General features: G+C 45.9%; 1 protein-coding gene across 1 annotated transcript in view; it reads left to right on the top strand.

Annotated features, from left to right (window-relative positions):
- The window catches only part of rabgap1l (RAB GTPase activating protein 1-like), a 173,974-nt gene that overhangs the window by 127,343 nt on the left and 32,591 nt on the right, over window positions 1–14,040 (top strand). The gene's annotated exons all lie outside the window — the stretch shown is intronic.

Raw genomic sequence — 14,040 nt, 5'->3', positions numbered from 1 at the left:
ACAAAGAGGTTAATTTGGTTCCATTTGTACACTGCCAGAGTTACAGACATCTATGGGTCAATTGAGACCTCCCTAAAGGAACCCACAGAGTCCCTGGAATCCACTTTGAGAACCAATGGTCTAGAACAGGGGTTTTCAAAGTGGGTGACGGGGCACCCTGGGGTGCCGTGACGGCAGTCCAGCGGTGCTGCGAGATAATTTGATAATATTTCGAATTTAATTGGAGCAGACACTTGAATTTTATTATTTTATCATTTTAAACTTGAAGTACAAAGTTATTTTCAGTCAGTTTTAACCAAAATGGCTATTATCTCAACGTATTCCTCGCAACATAATCACTCAAATATCGTCACTGTCGGGCAGAAACCTCGTATATAAATGTGTACGTCTTTTGGACAAGCAAAGCCCTGCTTCATCATACAAGACTGTCGCACAAAACTAGTGAAAACAGCCGGTCTACACACAACCGATCTACACAAGCACACAACGCCTCGCATCGCGAGGGGTTGTGTGCTTGTGGATCTGCTGTTTTTAGTACTTTAGTACATTTTATAGATGATAAATACAAAACGAACGGTTTTGGACTTACAAGGTTTACTCCCGACAACGACAATATGCTATAAATATAAGGTGCTGGTAGTGAAAATGATTATGTAGGGGTGCCTCGGATTAAAAAAATATGTATGGGGTGCCCTGAGACAAAAAAGTTTGGGAACCCCTGGTCAAGATATATATACTCTGTTACAAGTTAAATTCCGGATTTCAAATCGGTGTCCCTCTGTCTGTCCTCTGGTTCCTGTCTCTCTGCTGTCTCTGCTCTGAATCGGGCAACAACTGACTGTTTTATTATGATGGATAATATATAAACCAGAGTGAACTCAGTCAGATGATTAGCTGACACTGCCCTCTGCTGCTCACAAGACGGTACTGCGCCTGCAGTGTTCACTGGGTTCAGCTAAACACAGGATGTGTGTGTGTGTGTGTGTGTGTGTGTGTGTGTGTGTGTGTGTGTGTGTGTGTGTGTGTGTGTGTGTGTGTGTGTGTGTGTGTGTGTGTGTGTGTGTGTGTGTGTGTGTGTGTGTGTGTGTGTGTGTGTGTGTGTGTGTGTGTGTGTGTGTGTGTGTGGACTCCCTCCCTTACCGTCTTAATCAGATCACACTCAGCCTAGCAGGTTTAAAGGTTGTAAAATAATTGGGTGAAATATAGTTTTCCCTACGAGCTCCATATTCAGAGAGAAGAGCCAGGAAAGGCTACAAACACCAACATGAAATCATCTGATATTTCTGATACGAGTAAATAAATAGGTACATTTATGTCCTACAGTATATTCAAAACGCGAGGTGAAAAATAGGAGCAGATGTGTACATAAAGTACTATGATGTCCTCTGGCACTCTTTCTCACTCCCCGTTTCCCACCACAGTCTGCAAACTCACCTCTTTGCACTCCACCTCACCCCCTAGGACTCACCTCTTTGCACTCCACCTCACCCCCTAGGACTCACCTCTTTGCACTCCACCTCACCCCCTAGCACTCACCTCTTTGCACTCCACCTCACCCCCTAGGACTCACCTCTTTGCACTCCACCTCACCCCCTAGGACTCACCTCTTTGCACTCCACCTCACCCCCTAGGACTCACCTCTTTGCACTCCACCTCACCCCCTAGCACTCACCTCTTCAGACTCCGCCTCACTACCTAGCTAGGGATGGGACGATAAGCGATGTTATCGTTTATCGTGATAAAAAAACACTCAAGATAATCGTATCGTGGAGGTTTAATTTATCGTGGTATCGTCCTCTGTCATGCACTGGGATCAATTCACCTTTTATTTATCCATATCCGGTACCACTTACACCTTCTATAATTGGTAAAAGGCACTTATAATACGTACTTGATACAGTTTTTTTTCACTCTCTATCAAACGTCTTTGCCAAAAAAATGCCGATCTACAAGCTCACAAGCTCTATTTTTTGGCAAATGTTCCGCCTCAGGATAATGGATTTTGATTATCGCGATAATATCGTAAACCACGATTTATTTTGTCACAATAATCGTGATATTACATTTTCATATCGTCACATCCCTAGCTGAGGCTCATTCCGTGTTATCACTGCCTGTGCTAGTTAAATCCACTCTATTTATTGTATGTCATTTAGAACAGGGGTCTTCCACGCTGAGGACCCCTTAGCTGAGAAAGAGAGATGAAGCAGGCGCATTTGACCAGCGTGAATCAAAACACCGTTCCGGTTCCAAGGGCGGAGCGCTTGTTTTCGGTGGAGATGACAGAGGTGTGCAGTCTCAGGCGAGCATGAGCCTAGTGAGACACTGCCGAGCGAGCGGTTCACCGTGTCGAGCGTTGCGACGGTCGCATGAGCCGACTCAGCGCCGTTAGCGAGTTACAGTATGTGCCGTTATCAGGGGCATAGTTTTGCCGATTTAAAATGACTCCATTACGGAAGTAAAACTTCCTATGATTGGCCGCTAGTTGCGCTGTTTTCCCCCCTGGCCGCAAAAATCGCAAAAAGAATTATTCTCCATTAGATCCCATTCATTTTCCCCTTTCGTGTTCTAACATTTTCATGAATACTTTATGGTTCCTATCGCTAGTTAAAAATTGCCTTTCAATCGCCATCATATTCATTTTGTCATTTTATTCGAAATGTGGTCCAATTTATTTTAAAATAAAATGATAAAGTTGCGGGTGGCGTGGCCAACTAAACTAATATCAGCCGGCTGTGTTCTTTTTCGTGTGCTGTATTTCGGGAGGCTCCGACCACATTCTCCCATGTATCCCTGCGGTTGCACACGACCGTTGGCAGCCAATAGCATCTCTGATGCCTTTACAATTCTATGATGGCGACACCCATTCCAAGGGGTAGAAAAGGGCCATTTGCGCTGCATAGAAACCAATGGCTTCGCATCGTCCATATTTTTCTACAGTCTATGGCCGTTATGGACAGAATGGTACATCTTCGTTCCCCCGACTTTCGGCACCTCCGTGCGGTCCAGGTGAACACAACGGAGCGCTCCCTACCTCCGGTTCAGCCAATCACAAGCTTCCGCGGGTGGGTCTTAACTGGAACCAGAACGGTGTTTTGATACATGCATTTGACCACTTAAAACCTCAATAATACTAATGTGAAATAATATAACTCCAATTTTCAGACTTTTTCAGGCCAGTTTTGAAATAAACCAGTGATTCACAGCCTTAAATGGATGATGTCAGGGCATTCCACATTACGTTGAGTGGTAAAGTCACTATGAATATGATGCCCACATTGTAATAGCTGTAATTACACAGACAGTAGACTGAATGCCATTGCTAACAGTATCATTACCACATTGTGAATTATCTCATTGTAGCGTTTGCAGCAATGCAATCAATAATGGTGTAGCGCTCAGAGCCTGTTCACTATTATGACATAATAATAATCATAATGTGGGTAGTGAAATGAAACGTGTTCTAAATCCACCACAGCAGCGGACTGTAGAAACTATCTGTCTTGTCTAAGGATGGAGCCAGTGGTTTTTATCAGATCTGTAAGTAGTGGGATAGACTCAATGGTTTGAGTAGTGGTCTAGAGGTCCTGGTAGGACATAAAACCATCAGAACTAGAGGTCTTGTTAGGAGATAAAACCAGCAGTACTAGAGGTCCTGGTAGGAGATAAAACCAGCAGTATAGAGCATAAGTCGGCAACCTTTTTGACACCAAGTGCCATGTTTACAGTTCCTTGATAGTCAGTGTGCCATATGTATCAACATATGTTTAATTATGACACAAAAAAATAAAAATGTAATATTCCAACTGATTTTGATTGCTCCATAGTCCATACATACACAACAACCTTTTGTTCTTCTTTTTTTTAGAAATGTTTCCTTTCACATCTATCTCCTATCTCCCCGACTCCCTCCCTACCAGTCAGAGTTAAGAGTTTATGTAGAATAATGTTTAGGATGTCATTTGTATATAGACGTGAGGGGACGTCACAACCTCTCACACTTCAGTGTGCCACTCATCACCCTCCCCTGTGCCAATGTTGGCACCCGTGCCCAAGGTTGCCTACCCCTGGTATAGAAGTTTCTGAGTTAAAAGACTTACACTGTGTGGTTCAGTGGGCAGTAAATACATATCATTAGACATCCTGTAGTAGCTGAATGGTGTTTTTAAGAAGTGCTTTGTGGCTCAAAATAAAATAGTATTATTAAAGCAGTATTATCCGGTCAAATGGGATGACATATAATGCATGTATTTATTTACTTGGTAAGACTTTATAATAAGATCGGGTCTATAATGTGTTATGACTATATTTATAATGCACTTCCAAGACATTATAAGTATAACACTTATAAATTTTTATAATTATGCATAACAACTTATAACAAGGTTTACGCGCGCGCACACACATGCACGCACGCACGTGCACGCACGCACGCACGCACACACACACACACACACATGCTATTTTTTTGCAAATCTTTAAATGTATATTTTTTACTCAAATCTTTGCTTCTGGGGGTCCCTGGAACAAAATATTTTCAGTTGGTTGGGTGTCCTAGTCAGGTGTTTTCTGTTATTGTGGGGGAATAGCAGATCGACAAGCTTGTCGGTCTGCTATTTTCTGCGAAAGCTTTCCTCACAATATAGGATGCTGGGGTTTAAGTGGTTAACCCTATATGCTGTGTACACAACTGGAATCCCCTCAGGGCTCTGTGCAAGGCCCCCTGCTGATTTCGCCTCTCCACGTAAAAGCTTTGTCGAGAATGGCATATTTGCGAGCTCTAGGCTATTTTTGCCCGATGTTCCCAAAAAACTAACAAAAACGGAAGAAATATTTTTTCTGTGCGTGTGCTTTGCTCTAGGAACAGAGAAACCAGCGACATGCAGAGAATGTTAGAGAGGCAGGGGCTGAAATATCTGAAAAAAAAAACATCACAAGGATGCAACTGGGACGTATCATCAGTGATGTAGCCTGGGGTCGACGGGTGTTTCGGGTCTCGCAACATCATACACCCTCGCCCAGGTGACCCAGCCGGGGTTGATCAAGTCCCGACTTACGTCCCAGTAGCTATCCACGATCAGTCCTATTAGGGAAAGACAGGGTCACTCAATGTGCTGCACCGGAACTACTCTGCCGGGATTGGGGGTACTATTCTGGCGCGTGGAAGAACTAGGCTCTATGGGTTGACTCCTGGCCGGGCTCCTCCTACGTCTCACCAGGTCCTCTCCTGCTCTCACCAGGTTCAGAACCTGTGCGTTGCACCAGACCCCAATCCAAACATTCCATTCAGCTGCTGCAGTTGAATGGCCCTCCTAAAGGCCTGACCATGGATTTGTTGGGCTTCTTCCTCACGGAAGACACAGGCTGGGGCGCTAACCCAACCTGCTCCCGGGTGCCGTCTAAATTCCGGCCGTCAACCGAGTCTCCGGTGGTCACCGAACTATTCCTGGTTGTCACATAGTCTATTCCTATGAGCCACTATAAATAGAACTAATAATGAAAAAAAAACATCACAAGGATGCAACTGGGACGTATCATCAGTGATGTAGCCTGGGGTCGACGGGTGTTTCGGGTCTCGCAACATCATACACCCTCGCCCAGGTGACCCAGCCGGGGTTGATCAAGTCCCGACTTACGTCCCAGTAGCTATCCACGATCAGTCCTATTAGGGAAAGACAGGGTCACTCAATGTGCTGCACCGGAACTACTCTGCCGGGATTGGGGGTACTATTCTGGCGCGTGGAAGAACTAGGCTCTATGGGTTGACTCCTGGCCGGGCTCCTCCTACGTCTCACCAGGTCCTCTCCTGCTCTCACCAGGTTCAGAACCTGTGCGTTGCACCAGACCCCAATCCAAACATTCCATTCAGCTGCTGCAGTAAAAGGGCCTTTTTGTGAAAATATTGAAAATAGCAGACCTCTAAGCTGTGAGCTTGGCTATTTTCACTACTTGAATTCGTGGTCTGGAGAGGGCACTTTTTTACGGCTCAAGCCCCCTTTGATGTCTATGTGTGCATGTGCCTGAGAGAAACAGATTAAAGGATGCTGAGCTGAGAGGAGAGGAGAGGAGAGGAGAGGAGAGGAGAGGAGAGGAGAGGAGAGGAGAGGAGAGGAGAGGAGGGGAGGGGAGGGGAGGGGGGTTCCCACTGCTCGTCTCTCATTGGCTAATCATGACATCATTCTCCTAGGAGGCTTCCTCTATCCCCCCTCCCCTCTCCTCTTCTCTCTCTCTCTCCCTCCATCTCTATCTCTCTCTCTACCCCCGCTCACCTCTCTCTCTCTCTCCCCCCTCTACCCCCCATCACCTGTCTCCCCATCCCTATCCTCTCTCTCTCTCTCTCTCTCCCCCCCCCCCTCTCTCTCCTGCCCAGTCTCCATGCAGAAGCATCTGCCCGTGCATAGCGTGTCAGTGTGTGGGTGGGGAGGGGGCTGTGTGTTCTCTCCTCTCAACATCATCACCATTCATCTCTCCTCCTCATCCTCCTTTACTTATTCTCCTCTCCTCCTTCCCTCCACTCGTTTCCGCGCCTCTCTCTCCATCCCTGCGCCTGTGTGCGTGTGTGCGTGCTTGGAGAGAGAGAGAGAGCGTTTGGTCGCGCCAGAGCGCAGAGACGGAGCCGCCCCTGCTAGCCGCTAGCATCACACTCCCTCCACTGGGAGGACAGAGAGAGAGAGAGAGAGAGAGAGAGAGAGCACATTGTTTGGGTTTTTGCGCTTGGCTTGGACTGTCCTGCAGACACACACACACAGAAGGAAGCAGGGTTTTTTGGGGAGTTGACGGCGTGTTGGGAACCAACAACAGAGTTGAACCAGATGAACCGGACTCCCTAGAAGTGCTGTGTGGAAACACCCACTCTACTGCTGCTCTAGCACTGGACACTGGAAGAGGACTGACACACACACACATGTGTGCGTGCGCACGTTAGTGGAGTTGTGTTTTTTTATTCACACCGAGGAAAGTAAAGACAGGAGTGGACATCGTTCTTCTGACCACCAGCAGCAGCCTTTATCTTGTACCGGAGAAGAGAATATTTTGACACACACACACACACACACACACACACACACACACACACACACACACACACACACACACACACACACACACACACACACACACATACGCTTTGTCTATCTCTGTTTATCTTCATCAACCTCTGACTCACCCAGTATAGCATGCACTCGGCTGTAAACACATACACACACACACCCCCACTAGCACACACGCACACTGACATGCACACATGCCACAAACACATGCACATACACATCCATCATTCTGTGCCCTAAGGTAAATTGCTGTTGCATAACTATGGCAACAAGCTATTTATTCACCCTGTGAAGAAGAAGCATCCTAGCAGCAAGAATCTGATTGGACCTCCCTCCAGAAGCAGTGGGAACCTTATTTTTTGTACACCACATTGCTTCTTTTTTTTGTTGTCTTCTTCATCATTGTGACCCGAACGGAACAACCCGAGTCCCGACCTGCCGCCTGAGAACCCCGGCGGGTTCGGTAGAACGTTTTCGGAGTGGAAGCTGAAGCTGACGAACGCGAGCGTCTTTTTGTTTTGGTTGCCAAAACTGCTGTGATGTGTGATGTCAGAGGAGGACGGCTGAGTTGAGACGAAGAAACGCTGGAATACCATTGGTCTGTTTTGTCCCTCTGTAAGAACAACAGCCCCACACGTGGCAGGGCTGTATTTTTGAGTGGTTGCTCCTGGAAGGAGCTAAGCTCCAACATCTGGCTGTGTCCGGACCCTGAAGAAAACTGAAGCCTACATCTGGCCCTGATATATCCTACTTCTTGGGACGAACGGCTTAAAGTTTGACGTACGCCCGGGGTCCCATTGGCCAAGCTTTGAAGGACGCGAAACAAAATTAACTCATAAATAGCAACCGCTCTTTTAAATATCTTCCTGCCTTTGACAGTCCAGTGGGAATCATTGACGGGGGAAACGTGGAGATAGTCGGGGAGTGACACGCTAGCAAAGGGTCCCTTTGGGGAATCGAACCCGGGACACAGCCTATATATGGTACGCGCCTTAAGCACTCGGCCACCGGCGAGGAGGAGGAGGGGTGAGGATGAGGAGGGAGGCCGCGGCGTCACCGGGGGGAGGTAGCGAAGAGGAGGAGGCGCTTGTGAGGGGAGGAGTCGCCGTGACTGTCACTCCGTTGAGACGCACTCCGTCTGCCCTCTGACAGCGGCCCCATCCCGCCCTCTTCTCCACCGCCAGCGGGAGGTCCCGGGTTGTCCCAATGTTTCGAGGTGTCCCTGAGCAAGACCCTTAAACCCCTTAACCGCTCCCCTTGCGCTAACTTGAGAAGCACTCGGTTCTGGGGTTAAACTGATAACTGAACTTCCTCCTGTGTGCGATGAAATTGGTCTAATTTATAATATAGATTTCATTGACCTCACTGCGCGACCTGCGCTCGGGCTGAGGGCGTCGTGTCCGGTGGACGATCGGACTGTTCTGGGATCGGCTCCAAACCGTTCCGCCGTTGCGATAATAAGCTGAGATTCAGCTATTTGACCCGGCTGGGGATCAAGCCAAGCTCAGACTTTCTTTCCCGGGATCGTAACTGTTCTGGGATCAGCGTTGCTGGCTGCTCCCAGGACTTCTCCAGGTTGGGACTGGATGTGGAGGTGACGCCCGGAGGTCGCTATGAACTCGCCCCAGGAGGCTCGCGGTCTCGGGTCGGACGTGGCGCTGGTGGCGACCCCGCCCTCCCCTCCGCCCTGCCCGCACCCGCTCAAGGTCCCCTTGCCCGCCCTGGCCATGGGGCAGGAGGAGGAGGAGGAGGGTGGAGGCCAGGTGGAGACGGAGAGGCATGCGTCTCAGGACGGAGGTGGAGGTGCTCCCACGGCGGACTCTGTGTGCAGGGTGATGGAGCTGCTGGGCATGGGGCACCGCCTCTTTGTGCCCAGGCTGCTGGCGGTGAGAGACCATGCAGGCTGGAGGGAGGAGTTCATTTAAAAAATCTTTGAATATATCGTCGTTGTCAGGTGGAAACCTTGTATGTTCAAAACCGTTTGTTTTGTAATTATCGTTTAAAAAATGATTTAAAGTAGTGAAAACAGCGGATCTACAAGCACACAACGCCTCGCACCGCGAGGCGTTGTGTGCTTGTAGATCTGCTGTTTTCACTAGTTTTGTGCGATGGTCTTGTATGATGAAGCAGGGCTTTACTTTACCAAAAGACGTACACATTTGAAACTTGGAGATACGAGGTTTGTGCCGGACAATGACGATATGTAACATTTGTAACTCAGATTTTGCTTCTGGGGGGTCCCTGGAACTAAATATTTTGAGATGGGGGTCCGTGGCCAAATACATATTGTTTTGGGGGTCCTTCACATGAAAAAGTTTGAGCACCACTGACTTAGTAACATTTAGGAGACATTTATAGAATCAGGTCAAAATATTGACCTGATTCAGATCTGCAAGCTCGCCGCGCAGATACTTGTGTATCTGCTATTTCTTTAATAGTTAAAACATAAAATAATTGTTAAAGTATAGTAATGCATAATAATGCGTTCCCGGTCTAAATGGGTTAATGAAAACTAAGCTATGATGGCTATAACTACCGGTAAGTCTAAATACCCAAGGGGCAAAGGAAGGTGTGCTGCATTTGCCCCGACATACAAAGTTGTCCACCAGAAATATTATCTATGACCCAGTAGGATCACAACCTATATGGACAACCCGGTCAATTTGTACAACAAAGTCCAATATGGCCGCCTTTAGTTTTAATGGGAGGGTGAATAGGGCAAAATTTTAAACTGAGGGATATTTCCACGAAACTTCACAGGTTGATCAATGGTATACATATGAACATTTTTTGTATTGCAAGTTTCCATGAAATCCAATATGGCCACCACAATATGGGCGCCATAATGTAAGGACCCAGAAAATAGGTTTTGCCTCTAACTTCTGAACCAGATGAGCTAGAAACACAAACTTGGTGTCTATTTCATGGTGTCTGACCATGGGAGACTCAATGGAATAGCTAATTTTATTATTGGGTGTGTCTGGACCTTTATTGTGCATATTTGCAAGATGGTGGACTCCCAAAATAGAGCTTTAACATAATTTCTACCATGATTGTTGACTGCTTTTGCAAATACAAGCAATATGAATCCATTTGCTAAGATTTATGGCGCAGAAGGGACTTATACCTGTATTATTCTTGAGTTTGCATGTTGTCAAAATGGCTGTAAACGAGATATTATATTTCCTGTCCGATTCTACTGTATGTAGTTGTAGCAATGACTTCAGATAAAATCAGAGACCAAAACAATGTATCTTAATGCAACTGCCTTTTTGGGTCTTTCACACATAGACATGCACATGCTTTCCAACAACTTCAGCTTCAGGGAAATTATAATGAACACATGATTAAAACAGGCTGCATTATAATGCAAATAATTGCTAGTCACTATCACTGTCATGTGTACCTATCCTGCTGCATCTTGTCTCCAGTCCTTGGCAACGACACCCCAAGTAGCATGCAATTCCCTTCTTCGCACATGAACAGTTTTTCTGGCAGCCTTTGATACAGCTACATGATATTGCCTTTCCATTGATATAGGCCAGGCTGGCTCTGTAGATGGACAGGGGACTGCCTTCCCATCACTGAGAGACCATCCATATTCAGTGAAGCAAGGGATGTCTGGCTTCGCGATGTGTGCAGTTTTATCTATTATGGCTGCTAGCAGCTCTTTTCAGGTGCAGGCCAAAGGCATTTTCTGTAGGTGGCAGCAGCTTCAACAGGGTTGATCGGTTATTTAGGAACTTGTACACTCTCTGCTTTGCCAGGTCAAAGTCCTCCGAATGGTCAGCTTTTGATGCATATACAGCTACTGTATTGTGAGGTCTCTAGCCTGATTCTTGACATCCTCTGAGAGGGAATAAGAGGAATTTTCACCAAACTCCTGAAGTGCAGGGAGATCTAGACCCATGCCTTCTTTCCAGCATGATATAGGCACATCCTTTAACAGCAGACGTTGGTACCGTTCAACGATTGCTCCAAAGGCTTCACCTTTCTGAAAGGACCAATGTCATACACTTTTGCTGCACAATATACAGCTCCTGATCCTCAAGAGTTTTTTGCTGTCTCTGAAAACAAAGCAAACCTTCTAAGATTCCTCTGTGAAGAATGGTGTCAAAATGAGACACTTAAGTCTGCTCTTGGTACAACCCATCTTTACCTGAGTGGAGGATTTAAAGATGAGACAAGGAGTGTGGTGATCAAGGAGGGGTGTTGTTGATGTCCCTGCACTAGAGTCAACACAACAGGAGGCCGACACAAGGGTAATTCTACACACCATCTACAGTGTCCAGGCTCACAAAGTTGACAGAGCTGTCATCCATGCTAGTGACACAGACATCATCACCATGTGCCTATATCATGCTGCCACCCACTTCCTAGACCTTCCAGAGCTGTGGGTGAGAACAGAGCAGGATGCATATCTTCCTATCCATCACTTGGTCTCAGCCCTTGGACTCGCACAGTGTCGTGCCCTGCCCTTTATTCACAGCCTGAGTGGCAGAGATACCACCAGCTATCCCTTTTTCACTGGAAAGAAGGCATGGTTCAAGACCAGCATGGGTCTAGATCTCCCTGCACTTCAGGAGTTTGGTGAAAATTCCTCTTATTCCCTCTCAGAGGATGTCAAGAATCAGGCTAGAGACCTCACAATAGCTGTATATGCATCAAAAGCTGACCATTCGGAGGACTTTGACCTGGCAAAGCTGAGAGTGTACAAGTTCCTAAATAACCGATCAACCCTGTTGAAGCTGCTGCCACCTACAGAAAATGCCTTTGGCCTGCACCTGAAAAGAGCTGCTCTAGCAGCCATAATAGATAAAACTGCACACATCGCGAAGCCAGACATCCCTTGCTTCACTGAATATGGATGGTCTCTCAGTGATGGGAAGGCAGTCCCCTGTCCATCTACAGAGCCAGCCTGGCCTATATCAATGGACAAGGCAATATCATGTAGCTGTATCAAAGGCTGCCAGAAAAACTGTTCATGTGCGAAGAAGGGAATTGCATGCTACTTGGGGTGTCGTTGCCAAGGACTGGAGACAAGATGCAGCAGGATAGGTACACATGACAGTGATAGTGACTAGCAATTATTTGCATTATAATGCAGCCTGTTTTAATCATGTGTTCATTATAATTTCCCTGAAGCTGAAGTTGTTGGAAAGCATGTGCATGTCTATGTGTGAAAGACCCAAAAAGGCAGTTGCTTTAATTTCATTGAGATAATCTCTCTCTTTTTTTCTTTTTTTTTAATTAAAAAATAATTTCTAAGATGCATTGTTTTGGTCTCTGATTTTATCTGAAGTCATTGCTACAACTACATACAGTATAGAATCGGACAGGAAATATAATATCTTGTTTACAGCCATTTTGACAACATGCAAACTCAAGAATAATACAGGTATAAGTCCCTTCTGTGCCATAAATCTTAGCAAATGGATTCATATTGCTTGTATTTGCAAAGGCAGTCAACAATCATGGTAGAAATTATGTTAAAGCTCTATTTTGGGAGTCCACCATCTTGCAAATATGCACAATAAAGGTCCAGACACACCCAATAATAAAATTAGCTATTCCATTGAGTCTCCCATGGTCAGACACCATGACATAGACACCAAGTTTGCGTTTCTAGCTCATCTGGTTCAGAAGTTACTAGAGATGGACATCGGTATCGGCCGGTATCGAAAATCGGCCGGTATTATATAAAATCGGCCTCAATCGGTGACCGGCCGGTCCTAACGTAATTTCCGGTTTTCCGCCGATCAAAAATGACATGCATGCGCAGTACGCAACATGTGTCTCAACGCGCGCTGACCAAAACAAAGCAGCAGCGAAGCTAACGCTAACAGACTCATGAAGAAAACATGTCGCGGATTTGGACTTATTTCACTGTGTGCCAGGATGATCCAAAACTCGCTCTTTGCATTGATAAGCCATATTACCCGTTCGCTCAAATAAATAACTCCATCTTCTCATTACAGTAGCCTACATCTGAACAAAAGCAACGATGCGAGCTGAACGGGGCTATAGTGTTCCGTCTATCTCTCTCTCTCTCTCTCTCCCCGTCCCTCCCTCCCCTGTCCCTCCACACACACGTCTCTGACTCTCACACACACACACAACGGACAGCAGCTAGTGGTGGCTGGCTGCGTGAGTTTAGTCAAAAACAGCTGATCTACAAGGCATACAAACTCACATCTGGTAGCCAGCCACACATATATCCCAAATATTGCGCTACATAAATGCATGATGTAATCATGAGCAGCATGTGTGTCCACTGCAGTCTGCTTGTTTAGCGTCCTGTGCTAAGATAAACACTTCTGAGTCTGATCAGTGATCACCCAATGTTGCCAGGTTTTGTTTTTGAGAGAGAAACAAGCAACCAGGGGGGTTGCTTGTTGATACTAATGACAGTATAAAAACAGAAAGGATTGCCAAGCCAATTTCACCAGCATATTAATAACAATGATAATAATAATAGTTAAATAGCACCAGCTTTCATTTTTCAAGTAGGCCTACAAACATTGCACTAGATTGAGTTCAAGTTTTATTTTCTTAAGTTAACTCAGTGCTGCTTAAAAAATTGTTGATTGTGACATTGAAAGTCAACTATTCCAGTGTTTAACTGGGGTACTACGAGTACCCCTGGTGATACCCAGAGGTACTGCATGGGATACTGAAGAAATTACATGGTAGAATACCAGCCAACTGAGATGTGTTTTTGAATTTTGTTGATCAGTTGATGATTGGTTGTTGATTACTAGTTATTGACATGAAAACTGACTGAATCTTATTGTCAGTGTTGAAAATAAATCTGCTCAGGATGCACTGTTTGAAACTCACTCCATTTCTTATTTGTGATGTTATATTGTTGAACAGGGGTGTTATGCATAGCCTACCATAGTTGTGGTTTTAATTGCAGTTATATAAGCAAAATGTTGTCTGGGAAAGGGAGTACTTGGATAAAAAAATCATGGAAAGGGTACTCAAGCCA

Source organism: Nannobrachium achirus (assembly GCF_963921795.1).
Source record: "Nannobrachium achirus genome assembly, chromosome: 1".
Classification (NCBI taxonomy): domain Eukaryota; kingdom Metazoa; phylum Chordata; class Actinopteri; order Myctophiformes; family Myctophidae; genus Nannobrachium; species Nannobrachium achirus.
This window is presented reverse-complemented; position numbering and strand designations above follow the sequence as displayed.